The sequence below is a fragment of the Panthera tigris genome, chromosome C2 (genome assembly GCF_018350195.1).
Source record: "Panthera tigris isolate Pti1 chromosome C2, P.tigris_Pti1_mat1.1, whole genome shotgun sequence".
Classification (NCBI taxonomy): domain Eukaryota; kingdom Metazoa; phylum Chordata; class Mammalia; order Carnivora; family Felidae; genus Panthera; species Panthera tigris.
Window position 1 is genome coordinate 84,279,736 of NC_056668.1, and position 12,834 is coordinate 84,292,569.

The following is a 12,834-nucleotide window of genomic DNA, read 5'->3' on the forward strand; positions in this document are numbered from 1 at the left end:
CCAATATTCTGGACTCTATTATTTGAAGGATGACTCCAGACCTAACCAATCTCAATCTCTCTCCCTCTCTCTCTCTCTCTCTCTCTCTCTCCCCCCCCCCCCACTCTCTCTCACACATGCACCATTTCACTAAAAAGAAAAAAAAAAAGAGTAAAAAAGAGTACATTTTTCTGACCTTGTAAAGGACTTTAACTTCAGCTTCTGGCCACACTTACTTGTCCTCTCATCTCCTGAACCACCATCTCAGCCGCTCGACCCAGACTTCATCTGCAGAATTTTCCATCTTGGGAATCTCAGCTGTCTGAGCAGAACCTCTCTCTGGTCTTTGAGGTTCCTCATGCATCCTTCAAAAGCCTCTGTCTTTGAAATCTGACTCCTCTCCTAGAGGGAGAGGCTCTGTTCCTACGGGGAGGTCTCCTCTGTCCCTTTTTCTCACAGAGACCCATTTCTTTGCCTGGGTCTCTAACCCATTATTTTTTCTCAGAGAACCTTAACTAGAATATTAGCACATCTGCATCTAATTAAAATTCCACTTTTCTCTGCCTCGAGTTTCCTAAACACACCCAGATACCACAGTGATTTGGGGAGAGTTTGCTCCTCAGTAAAATTACCCCAGTTTGCTCCCATCTTCTGTCCATTGAGGCAGCCCTGCAGATTGCTCCATGTCAAGACTTCAAGACTGCCACGTCTTAAAGTCAGAAAGCGTTGTGGTCTCCTCAGAAATTGTTCTGTTTTTGTCTCATGGACATATGAATCGTGCAGTAGATGAGCTTTTCCTGTTCATTTTTGTAGGAGGAAAACTCAGACCAAATTTTCTCCCAGCCCCCATGTTATGAACTGAACTGTGTTTCCCCCAAATTCGTATGTTGAAGCCTAAACCCCAGTACTTCAGAATGTGACCGAGTTTGGAAAGAGTGCTTCTAAACAGATAATTAAAATAAGGCCATTAAGGTTGGCCTTAATCCGATCTGACCGGTGTCCTTATAAGAAGAGGTGATAAAGACCCATGTAGAGAGATACGGGCTCTTCGTGCCCAGAGAAAAGACCACGTGAAGAGATAGCAAGAGAGTGCCATCTGCAAACCACAGAGAGTGGTCTCAGAGGAAACCAACCTTGTTGGCATCTTGATCTTCTACTTCCAGCCTCTAGCACTGTTAAGAGAATAAATGTCTGTTGCTTAACCCACCCAGTGTGTGGCGTTTTGTGATAGCTGCTCTAGCAAATTAATACAAATTTTGGTTCTAAGAAGTGGGGCACTGCTGGTAACAAACGCCTAAAAATGTGGAAGTGGTTTTAGAAACGGATGATGTTCAGAAGTTGGAAGAGTTTTGAGCTGCATGCTAGAAAAGCCAAGACTGCCTTGAAGAGATTATTATTACTGGATATGTAGGCACTAAAGGTGACTGTGGTGAGGTCTCAGACAGAAGTGAGGACCATGTTACTGGGCACTGGAGGAAAAGTTATTCGTGTTACAACGTGGCAAAGAACTTAGCTGAATTGTTCTCCCATGTGTTGTGGAAGGTAGGATTTGTGAGTGACAAAGCTGATTATGTAGCTGAGGAGACCTATACAAGGTAATGAAGGTGTGGCCTGGGTCCTCCTTACTACCTATAGCAAAATGCAAACGGAGAGAGACAGATGGAAGGAACTGTGTTTCTTGGTGTTGTTTCAAAGTTTTTATTTATTTGAGACAGAGAGAGAGAGAGAGAGAGAGAGTACAAGCTGGGGAGGGGCAGAGAGAGAGGGAGAGAGAATCCCAAGCACTGCCAGTGCAGAGCCCAACTTGGCACTTGAACTCACCAACTGTGAGATCATGCCCTGAGCCAGACGCTCAACCAACTGAGCCACAGGCGCCCCCTGGAAGGAATTGTTAAGCAAAGAGGGACCAGAACTTGAAGACTTAAAAATTCATCTTTCTATATTGCAAGAAGGAAAGTGTGTTTTGGGGGGAACATCGGAGTGTTAGTAGACTCCATAGAGACTAAGGGTGTGATGCATGGATTCAATCGGCCACCTCTGGAGCTGTCAGGAACAGAGACGGGATACACCTGCGGAAACACTGTCAGCCTGTACTAAAGGGGGCAGAGATGGGACAGAGTGAAGGAAGGCTATTGGACTCCAGCTGCAGCATCAGATTTTCCTTAGGTGTCCAGCCTGATGGCTCACCCTGAAAACTTCGGACTCCATAGTCATGCTAGCCAATTCCTTCAAATAGATAACTGATAAGAGTAGAGCCTAATGGTTCTATTTCTTTGGAGAACCTTGACTAATACATACCCTTAGCAAGTACAGAGATCTATGTGGAGCATATTTTTTATGTGCTGTTACACAAATTCGGTCCCAAGGTATTTGCTGAGTAATATAAAAGTTCTCCTCCGAACAGCTATTGCTGTTTATTACTAACAACCCAGCCATTAGTATTCTGAAAAAAACTATAATCAAGGCATACAGTGTGAAAAAGATATTCTTGTTTAAAAATATATATGTATTGACTCACAGGAATGTTCTGATAATTTATTCTTGGTAAAAAGGGGCATGTTTGTTACTGCTATAAACTTCAAACTAATTTTGTCTTAAACCAGATGTGATTTTTAAATGGGGAAGTGGCACAGGGTAACCACACCCAAGTATGTTTCATGAAGGTGCTGTGCTTTCTTTTTCCAGTATTTCTCTAGAATTTTCAACTCCATTTTATGTGATAATTCCTACCTGACTGTATTCTATTAAACCATGTTCTTTTCTTGCTTCCAGCTGTGGTAATGGGAAATAAACAAGGCTGATATTTACAACTCCATTTTCTTACTTACTGAAATATTCTGTGATTTTGTTCCCTGATTGGATTCATGCAATTACTGGTTTGTTATTTTCCAAGCCATTGAGCTCAGGTTGCAACTAGATCAGAATTCAACAGCCAGGGTTGTTCACTGAAACCTTACCTTCCTGTGGTATAATTCCCACATTATCATAACTGATTTCCAATCGCAAAGGGCAACCCAATTTTTAGATTTCAGGGCTCACTTATATATGTCTAGTATACCTAATAGAGAAGACTTATATGAAAAATAACTACAAGAAAATAAGAGAATATCTGTTCATGCGTGTGCCATCCAAATTGCCCTTTAGGATGTTTTTGCTTTCCAAAAATGGAAAACTATATGAATCTCCACATATTTAATTCTGAGGCTTTGGTATGATAATTTAGGCCAAAGAATGATTTGGTATTAATATGGAGTTTTAATATACACCATTACATCATCCTCTTTTATGCAGAAAACTTTATTAAGTGCCAGAGACGAGAGCATGCATGATATTTTCAAAGATGGTTTTTGTCACATTTGTAGTAAGAAGGTACAATTCTTTAAACTTGCCATTTACTTTAGTGTTGAGACATTTTGGGAGACTTCCAGGTGGCAGGAATTGTAGGATCATTTGTGTGTGTGTGTGTGTGTGTGTGTGTGTGTGTGTGTGTTCATTCACAAAAGTTTTGAGATCACTAAAAGAGTTAATATTGCTGAAATATATATGCACCCTTTCTCTGCCAACAGAGAAATCTGTTATAGTCTGGAAAAAGTAAACTCAAAATTAAAGGCTAAGTTACAAATAGAAATGAAGCTGAGTTGTGATCTCCACTACTCACACAGAATTGTCAAATCCTGTTGTTTGGTCTACTAGATACTGAAGAACATGGTGCACTTTTGTTGGTGTTACTGGGCTGGCTTTGTTCGAGAATTCTGAGAAACTGTCCAATATTCTTTGAAGTACTGAGTGGCATCAGTTCATCTCAAAGATCACTTGTGTCTAGTGGCAAAAGGTCCAAAAGTCAACGTCTGATATATGTAACTTTAAACTTGCAAAAGAAGTGAATTGTATTCATTCTGGGGCTCACCTTGGGGTATATAAATGCTCTCGTACGCTCTTGAAACGGTATGATCTTTATAATGTCTTCAGTGACTAGACTGAGAAAAACAGCAAAAATGCTACAGAAAACATTTAAGACCCACCTTTTGCCTTTATTTCATGTGATCTCCAAAGTGCATTCAATATATCAAAAGTTATCTGACATTACATTTAGAAGCTTCAGCCTCTTTTTAGAGCTTCCATGAAATGGGTTCTTCCTATGAGATTCTTCTGAGCCCCATCCCTTATTCCCACACATCCCACACTTACAATTTAAATTTTAAGTCATTACTTTCCACAAAATTCAAGATTTAAAATATCTATTTTGTGTTCTTTAGTAAAAACATCACCATCAACAATGGTTTTGTCATTTGAACACATTAAAATCTCCTAAAAATTAGAATTTCCCCAAATGCAAGAAATTGAAAACCATAATTTCTGAGTTGGTGGCGTTCCCTTCAACTCTCATAGTTTTAAATTTGTTGCTCACTCTGCATTTTCAAAGCTTTTGGTTTAGTTGCCCAAAAAATGCATTGAAAAAATAAGTCCTTTTTATAAATCCCCTTAGGCTCCGTCATGAGTCACTTGAAACAGAATCAATTTCCCTGAGAGTGTATTTTCTCCATTGTTCTTGGGAGAAATGGGTAAAATAAGACATTGCAGGGGGCAATCAGAATAACTGAAATTAGTTTTATGAAACCATAAATTTTTTAGAATGCATTTCCAAAACTTTTGCAGGAAGCATAAGTTCTTTACTTTCCATTACATGAGAAATAATACATCTAGTATATCTTTCATATGACTTCATAATTTGAAGGTGTTATTAACAATATTGTTTTTTATGTTAGACTTCCTTTTCTTCCACTCAAATTCTTTGTGTGTGTGTGTGTGTGTGTGTGCTCATTGTGGGATGATGATGTATCATGAATAAAACAGATTCTGTAATTACCATGTGTACTGAAAAATGAGGTTTACGCCAGTGGCGTCCGACAAACAACTATATGAATAAACATTTCCTTGGGGCAGGAACTCTGTTTTATTCATAACTGTAATCCTATCCCTAACTTTTAGCCTGGTATCAGACATGCAGTAAGCCCGCAAGAGATACTTGTTGAATGAGTCAGTCCCATTTTTATTTATAAGAGTGTATTAGACATCTTAACCTAATTATTAGAGCTAACCTCTTATTTGAGCTACATATATTTATGTTTTTCTTCCAAGATTTTATACAGATCTCACATTTTCTTGATTTGGAATTAAATTCAAAACTCTCAAAATCCTTGGAAAACATTATGGTTTTAAAGGAAGACTTCTCCTCAGGCAATTTTCCCAAGTCTTTATAGTAAAAGTCCTCATCCACATCACCAGACCTTTCATAAACCTTGACATGGCACTCTTCTGTGTCAATTTTCATGCTTCATCATGAGAACAAGATGGGTGATGTTATATTAAAAGACTTTCTGTTAATTCATAACCTCTGAAATCCACTGGGTCCCAAATAGAATGATATTTATCATTAAAACGTTGCTTTTTGGTCTACAGTATATTTTATAATTAATCTGCACAGAATGAAAGGTAAGCATTAAGATCAAGTCATTTCACATTAAAAAAAAAAAAACTAAGTAAAAAGTTAAAATGAGATAATCTAAACATGTTCCCCCAGATCAACTATAGCCAAATGCAAAGTATGGCAGTCACAAGGATCAAATTGTCAAAGAACAAAATATATTAATGCTAAGAATAGTGAGATAGAATTATGGAAAGCTCAAATAATTGTTTCAAAAAGGAAAGGCATTTTGATATTAGCAAACAAATAAAAATCCCATTGGGTAACAAAGGCTTTAAGGTGATTTTTATTTTTTCACTTTCATGTATTAGATTCCCTGAATAACAAAACTAATATCTTATTAATATGAAACCACTAATGCCATAATGAGTGTTATGAAGTATTAAAATCATTATCCACTGAGATAATGCTAGATAATCACTAAGCTGAGTGAATGCTTCAGCCTGAATCCACAGTATGTTCAGTATATCCATTTGGGAAGATTGGTCCCAAGTGGTTAGGGCCTATTTTTATAGCATGTTTCCATGACAAAGCTCCAAATAAGCAGAAATAGCTATCTTTATTTTATCTTTTAGGGAAATTGTATGCAAAAAGCATGATCCATTCACCAGTGTTTCTTAGTACTAGAAGAAAACTAGAATTCAGTTAGAATGGCTGTTTGGTTCAAGACAATTGACGGCTTATTTTTTTTTTCTTTTTGTTTTAGTCTCACAGCTAGGTAGACAGTTCAAGGCACACTACCCACCACTTGAATTCAGAAATTAGGTAACACAAATGCAAGCCCACAGAAATTCTGGGTACTCCATCCATGTAAAGCATGGTCAATGCCTTTTATTGTAACTAATACCATTGCTACTTTTCTCCAAAGACCCTGAGGTTCCCTTCCAAATCAGTATAGAAGAGTCATGTTAAGAGCCAGGTCAGCCCTGTCTTACTGGTGCTTCCATTTCTCCAGGCTCCACTTAGCCCTTAAATCCCAGACCCAGGAATCAGCAAGGGACAACTATGACTTTTGAAGTCAATGAGTTTTGCCTATATAGAAATTTCAAAGGATATCAACTGCTCCCTGATACTGCCTTAAAAATAATATATATAAGGGGCACCTGGGTGGCTCAGTCAGTTGAGCGTCTGAGTTCGGCTCAGGTAATGACCTTGCAATTCATAAGTTTGAGCCCCATGTCAGGCTCTGTGCTGACAGCTCAAAGCCTGGAGCCCGCTTCGGATTCTGTCTCCCTCTCGCTCTGCCCCTCCCCTACTCATGCCCTGTCTCTCTCTCTCTCTCAAAAATAAACACTAAAAAAATTTTTTTAATGAAAAAACTAATATATATGTATATATGTATACATGTGTGTGTACATATATAGTGCGAAAAGTGGCTTCATAAAGAGTGACTCAATATTCCTGCTCTCCTTATACAGCAGAAGTAATTGATATCTTTTTTATATTTAAAAATTTTTTTTACATTTATTTACTTATTTTTGAGAGACAGAGAGAGACAGCGTGAACAGGGGAGGGGCAGAGAGAGAGAGAGACAGAATCCGTGGCAGGCTCCAGACTCTGAGCTGTCAGTACAGAGCCCCATGACACGGGGCTCAAACCCACTGTCAAACCCGCTAACCGTGAGATCATGACCTGAGCCCAAGTCGGACACTTAACCGACTGAGCTACCCAGGCGCCCCTATATTTAAATAGTTTTAAATGCTAATACGTTTAAACTTTTTAAAGAGTACCATTAAAAAATTAAAGATCAATTTCTATTTTGAGATCTTTCATGATCTCAATGACAATGTGCATGTTTCTCCCCATCTTTCATTCAAAAGTCCAAAAAGCTGTGTGAGATCACAGAAAAGAAATGCAGACTTGACTCAGTTATCTGGAAAATTTCAGAACAGAGTTGCTTCTCTCTTATTTCTCACACCCGTCCCCATGATTGATTTCATCTAGAAAAATCTGTTTTCATTACTACCCTATATCACAGAGCCTCTCAACAGATGCATATAGATAAATGAATAAATTCATTGGCTATTTCCTGAATTCCCTTCAGAGAAACCTGAAGTCAGGTTTATTAATTGGATATTAATATTATATTATATATAATATTAATTGGATATTAATTGGAAATTGGTGCTCTGTTCTCACAGTGGATGAGTCACGTAACACACTGTTGGTCATAAAAACGATTTCCGGGATTGTGAACTTTTGAGATTTTTTTTACAGGCGAATGTGTTCTCTGCAATTGCTCAGAAATCAGAACTGAGGAGAAGGCTAAGCTGCTTGTTGAATACTTCCAAGTATTGGATTAACAGGTAAAATGAGAATCACACTTTCAATAACTGTTGAGCATGTGGGAACACGTGGATACATCCTCAAGGCTTTGAGTGATATAGGTTTTACCACTTCCTTTTATGGTGTGACTTCATATTTTTGACATGAGAAAAATAACCCCTAACAAAAACCATTTGCTTTTAAGCAAATCCAGTCTATTTTCAGAGATTTGTGCTGGTCTCTAACATCAGACTTACTATAAATGACAATAACAACTTTGGTTAATTTCCTTCTCCCTCCAAGATTCTGCCACGAAGCTCACAAAGTTTGAAGGCATTTGAGTGTATGGTGATTTTACACTTTTAGGTGCCAACCTAGATTTAATCCAATGCATGTTTTGTACTAACTTGCTACAAGTACATGGTTCGTGGCACCTACTGTATTGACATGTTTTCTTGTTCCTTTTCCTTCCTCCCTTCCTCCCTCCCTCCCTTCCTTACTCTCCTTTCTCTCCTTCCTTCTCCTCTCTTTTTTCTTTATTTTTTAACACTTAGTAAAAAGTTATTATCACCATCTAGGTCTAGGCTTTTTCCCTACTGCACTTCTCCAAACAAATTGTCCTAATAAGATACTGAGCCCGATAGTATTCATTTTGGCTTCTGCTTTCTATTCCTTCTGCCACTCAGCCCTTATGTGAAAGATTTTAAATAAACATATGTTTTTTTATACTTTTTTTTTCTTCTTTGCAAGGAGAATTTGGGTTCATTGGAACCGGTTGGATTTAAAATATTCTTGGTAGGAATAGATGAATTCATTTTTCAGATGGAGTCTAGCTAACTAGATTGTAGACATTTCATTCAGGGATGAGAAATGAGGAAAACTTGGCCCCAGAGGGGAGGCCCTCAGGTACTGATGTGGAGGGAGGGGCTAAACACAGGAGGCTTCGGGCTGGCACTTCTCAGTTGCCTGGGTCACTCTGCCGATCTGGCAGTTTCTCTGATGGGCTCACAGTATTTATTTTGTCAATCGGCATTTTCACATTGTCTGGTTTCAGTCACGCACTGCCATTAAAGCCAAGAAGCCAGGGACGATGCTGTCTAAAGGTCTTTGAGGGTGGACAGGCCTTATTAAGGCTCGGAGTCCCTTGTTCCAGACTCAAATCTTAAGTGGTGCTGACCATATACAAGAAAAGAGATTCATCTAATACTCAATATGTCCTCAACCACCTATCCCACTTTGGCTGCTGTGGTCCCAGGAACTGCAGTACCATTCACTGAGCATTGTGTTACATGTCTCGAAATTAGAGTGACCAGGCATTCAGTATTGTCTGCTAGTTCCAATTCAAAATAGTTTATTCTGTGTCTCCATAAGCACTTTTATGATTAACATTTCAAAACATACAAAAATGACACACACTTTAGCTCCTTAAATTGAGTAGTGCCATAACATGAAGGAAGTCCTCTCCCTTGAGAAACAATTACGGGGATCCTGAGTTCACCATGGAACACAGAGGACCAGAAGGAATTGAAATAATTACATCATGGTGAGGAGCATCACAAAAGCATCTTAGAATTGGAGGACCTGGGTTCAAATCTCTATGGCCTTGTTACTTACTGTGGCTTTGTTTGTTGATCTGTTGTTTGGGAAAACCTACTTCTGCCTTAGGGGGTATTATGGGCATTGTCTAAAAATGTGGATAAAAGAACAGAGCCTCAGGACACCTAGGTGACTCAGTTGGTTAAACATTAAGCTCCAGACTTTTCTGATTTCCCCTCAGATCAGGATCCCAGGGTGTGAGATCCAGCCTGGGGATGGCTCCACACTGAGCTTGGAACCTGCTTAAGACTCTCTCTCTCTCTCTCTCTCTCTCTCTCTCTTTCTCTTTCTGTGCCTCTCCCACGTTTGTATGCACACTCTCTCTCCCTAAAATAAAATTTTTAAAAATTTTTAAAAAAAGAAGAAGAGTGCCCCTCACACAGTCAATGCAAACCTATAGCTATAATTTATTTGCTGGAATGAAATAATTTCAAATTTATAAAGAACTTAAGAGGCTCATTCACCAAAGAATATGATACAATTTTTCAGAAAGCTTTCTGCAATCCCATTACAAAAATAGAGTCCCTTCCCAACTCCGTCCCCACCCACTATCACCTGACACAGGTGAAATACTACCTGATTCAGAAGAAATTAAATGTTTTAACCCCATTTAGTACCGCGTTCTTTCTATGTTAATGCTAACAAACATGCCCACTTTTTAAAAACATTTTTTAAGTGTTCAGGAGCGGTTGGCAGGCTCCGATAGAAGTGATAGTCTGCTTCTCTACGGGGTTAAATCCTCAGTATCCTAATAACCCCTCTCCTCACCACATAAAATCTTGCAGCTAACCCCAACCCCTGGCAGTTACAGACGCATTCTATCTAAGACTCTTTTATGAATTCAGACCTAGGCAGCTAGAAGCACCCACATTGAAATCGGGTCTGCGGATACCTTCCGTGCTGAAGCAAAGCCTTTACAGAGTGTTTCAATAGCCGAAGGGCTACTGTCATGCTTGTTAGCGTCTTGCTCCAGTACACAGAAAAATTGATTCTTTTAGCAGGTCAAATTATTTTTGTATTTTTCTTTTTTCATGCACAGTAACTCCATTCTTTTACCTGGTCAGTTCCTTTAAGAAAGATTCAGTTAGGGGAGCTGCATCTTATTATCTTCTGCCACCAATGCATAGTGCAAAGACAGTTTAATTCTTAAGGAGAGAATCATTTAAGTGTGACCTATTGTATTAGTCTGGATGCTTTTCCTATTAAGCACAGGGAAGTTAAAGAGGTCTTTAATTTGTCTAAACCACATTGCCAATTTACATTGAACTTGAAGAGCCCATTGCCTTTCCAGTCAGCTCAACCATTCCTAGATAGTCTAAGGTGAATTTTAAATAATACAAAATCTTTTGGTAATGTCTCTAAAAATGATGGCTACACTAATAAAATAGCTCATAGGAAGAGTGTCACACAGCTGAAATGACTGCAAAATTGTACACTATTTGCCTGAAGAACATCCCACCTGAATGGAATTCTTAGCACTGGACTTCAGCACTGGTCTATGTTCATTCATTAACAGTTTTATTGAGGTTGTCCAAATACATAATAGCAGTATAACTCCAGCACTACGGCCTATAGAATAGAGGTCTGAGGCAAAACTATAGTCTTCTGCTGGATAGATTTGTTATTATCAACTCTAAAAAGAAAACAATGAAACTCACTTGGAAAAGGAGTGTTAGAGATGCAAATGATAGCAGATGTAGAATTTATCTGCCAGAGGCCACAACTGGCCCCTCGAAATGTAGGACGGTGAACAGAAAGACGGTGAATAATAAATATGTGGTATTAACAATTCTACATAATAAATAATGCACAAAAAATAATAAAAATAATAGTAATCCAACGCTTACTATGAAAGATGTTTTATCAACATTATCTTACTGAATCTTCAACATGCCCGGGCAGTATATATTATATCTTTTCCCATTGGAAAGTGAGTCTCAGAGACATTTCAGTTGCCCAAAGTTCCAAAGATAGGAAGCAGCAAAGCTGAGATTCCAGCCCCTTTGACATCAATGTCCATGCCCATGACACGATGCCAGACTGCCAGGCTTCTGATGAGTGTGAGCTCTGGGATCTGGGTGGCAGTAACCGGGACTTCTGTTTGCAAACAGTGACAGTGGTAGGCTAGATCAAAAGTGGTACATGGCCCTAAATCGTATGTCTAATAACCACCATGAGGCTTCATCCAGCATGATCCTGAAACAATTTGTCAGGTATGTTTCTTGGCCAAGCAGCACCTTGTTGCATTGGGCTTTACAGCAATTTTCCATAGTGCATTCTTTTGATTTGGATCTTTTGTGACTGAGATTAACATGAAAAACATATTTAAAACAAAATTGTTTTGTAAGGTTTTGCGTTTCTTTTTTAAAGCCTCTGTGGGCCCAAAGCCCGCCTTTTACCAGCTGCTCAGGTGTTGTTTTATATTATCATTCAGCTTGTTCTGATACAGGTGGGGTGAATTGTTGGACAAACATTCACGAGGAACCCCAAAATGGTTTCTGCTTTGAGTGATCCATTTGTGAAATCTTCCTATGCAAAAGACAATTCTGTGAGACTTCAGTCAGAACAATTCCAAGCCAAGGAGGGCCTTGGCCAAATGGGTGGCTGCCATTTGAACATCCGACTCTTGATTTCAGCTCAGGTCCTGATCTCATGGTTGGTGAGACTGAGTCCTGTATAGGTCTCTGCACTGACAGCACAGAGTCTGCTTGGGATTCCTTCTCTCTCTTTCCCTCTCTCTCTCTCTTAAAATAAATAAACAAACCTTTAAAAAAAAAAACAAACAATTCTGAGCCAAGACTTGATAGAAATACTTCATTTTATCTTTTATTCTCCCCCAAAACTACAGGTAGCCTTCTCTCCACTCAGGTCTGTGTTTACTTAGTGAGGCTGAGAATTTGAAGAATTACTTCTATTGCTCTGATCAAAAAATAACAAAACAATTAAAGCAAGAGCATGGTTTTTAAAAATTAACTAGGAAAGAACCCAGAAACCAGCACTGTTGTGCTTATTATATTGTAATCTATTTTTCTGCAAGCTCTAAAGCTGGCAACATTGCAGTGGGGCAGGGGTGAGGTGGGGGGGGGGTCCCGATACTCAGATGTTTCTTAAGCCACGTAAATACCATCTTTGGGGTTGTTTCTTTTAGGTGCCACCCCTCTAGTTGACAGGGCAGGCGACAGTTCTCCCTAAATGGGAAACACAATGAGTATACTTTATAATTTTAGCGTTTGAGACGATGACTAATACTCTGCATTATGGGCAACTCATGCTCATTTGGTGTTTTATGGGATGCACCCTAGGAGCTCTACAAATCTGTTCAGCTGGTGAGCCCTATTCCAGGGATATCTGAGCCCTCACTGTATGACTGTGTCCATCTTATCCTTCCAATCTCACCTAAAAGGTCAAATCCTGAGGGAGCATTCCATAGTGCCCCATTAGCTTTGGTGCCCAACTTCTCTCCATCAGAGAATGCTGTTTCTTCTTCCATAGAAACAACACGATAGCAT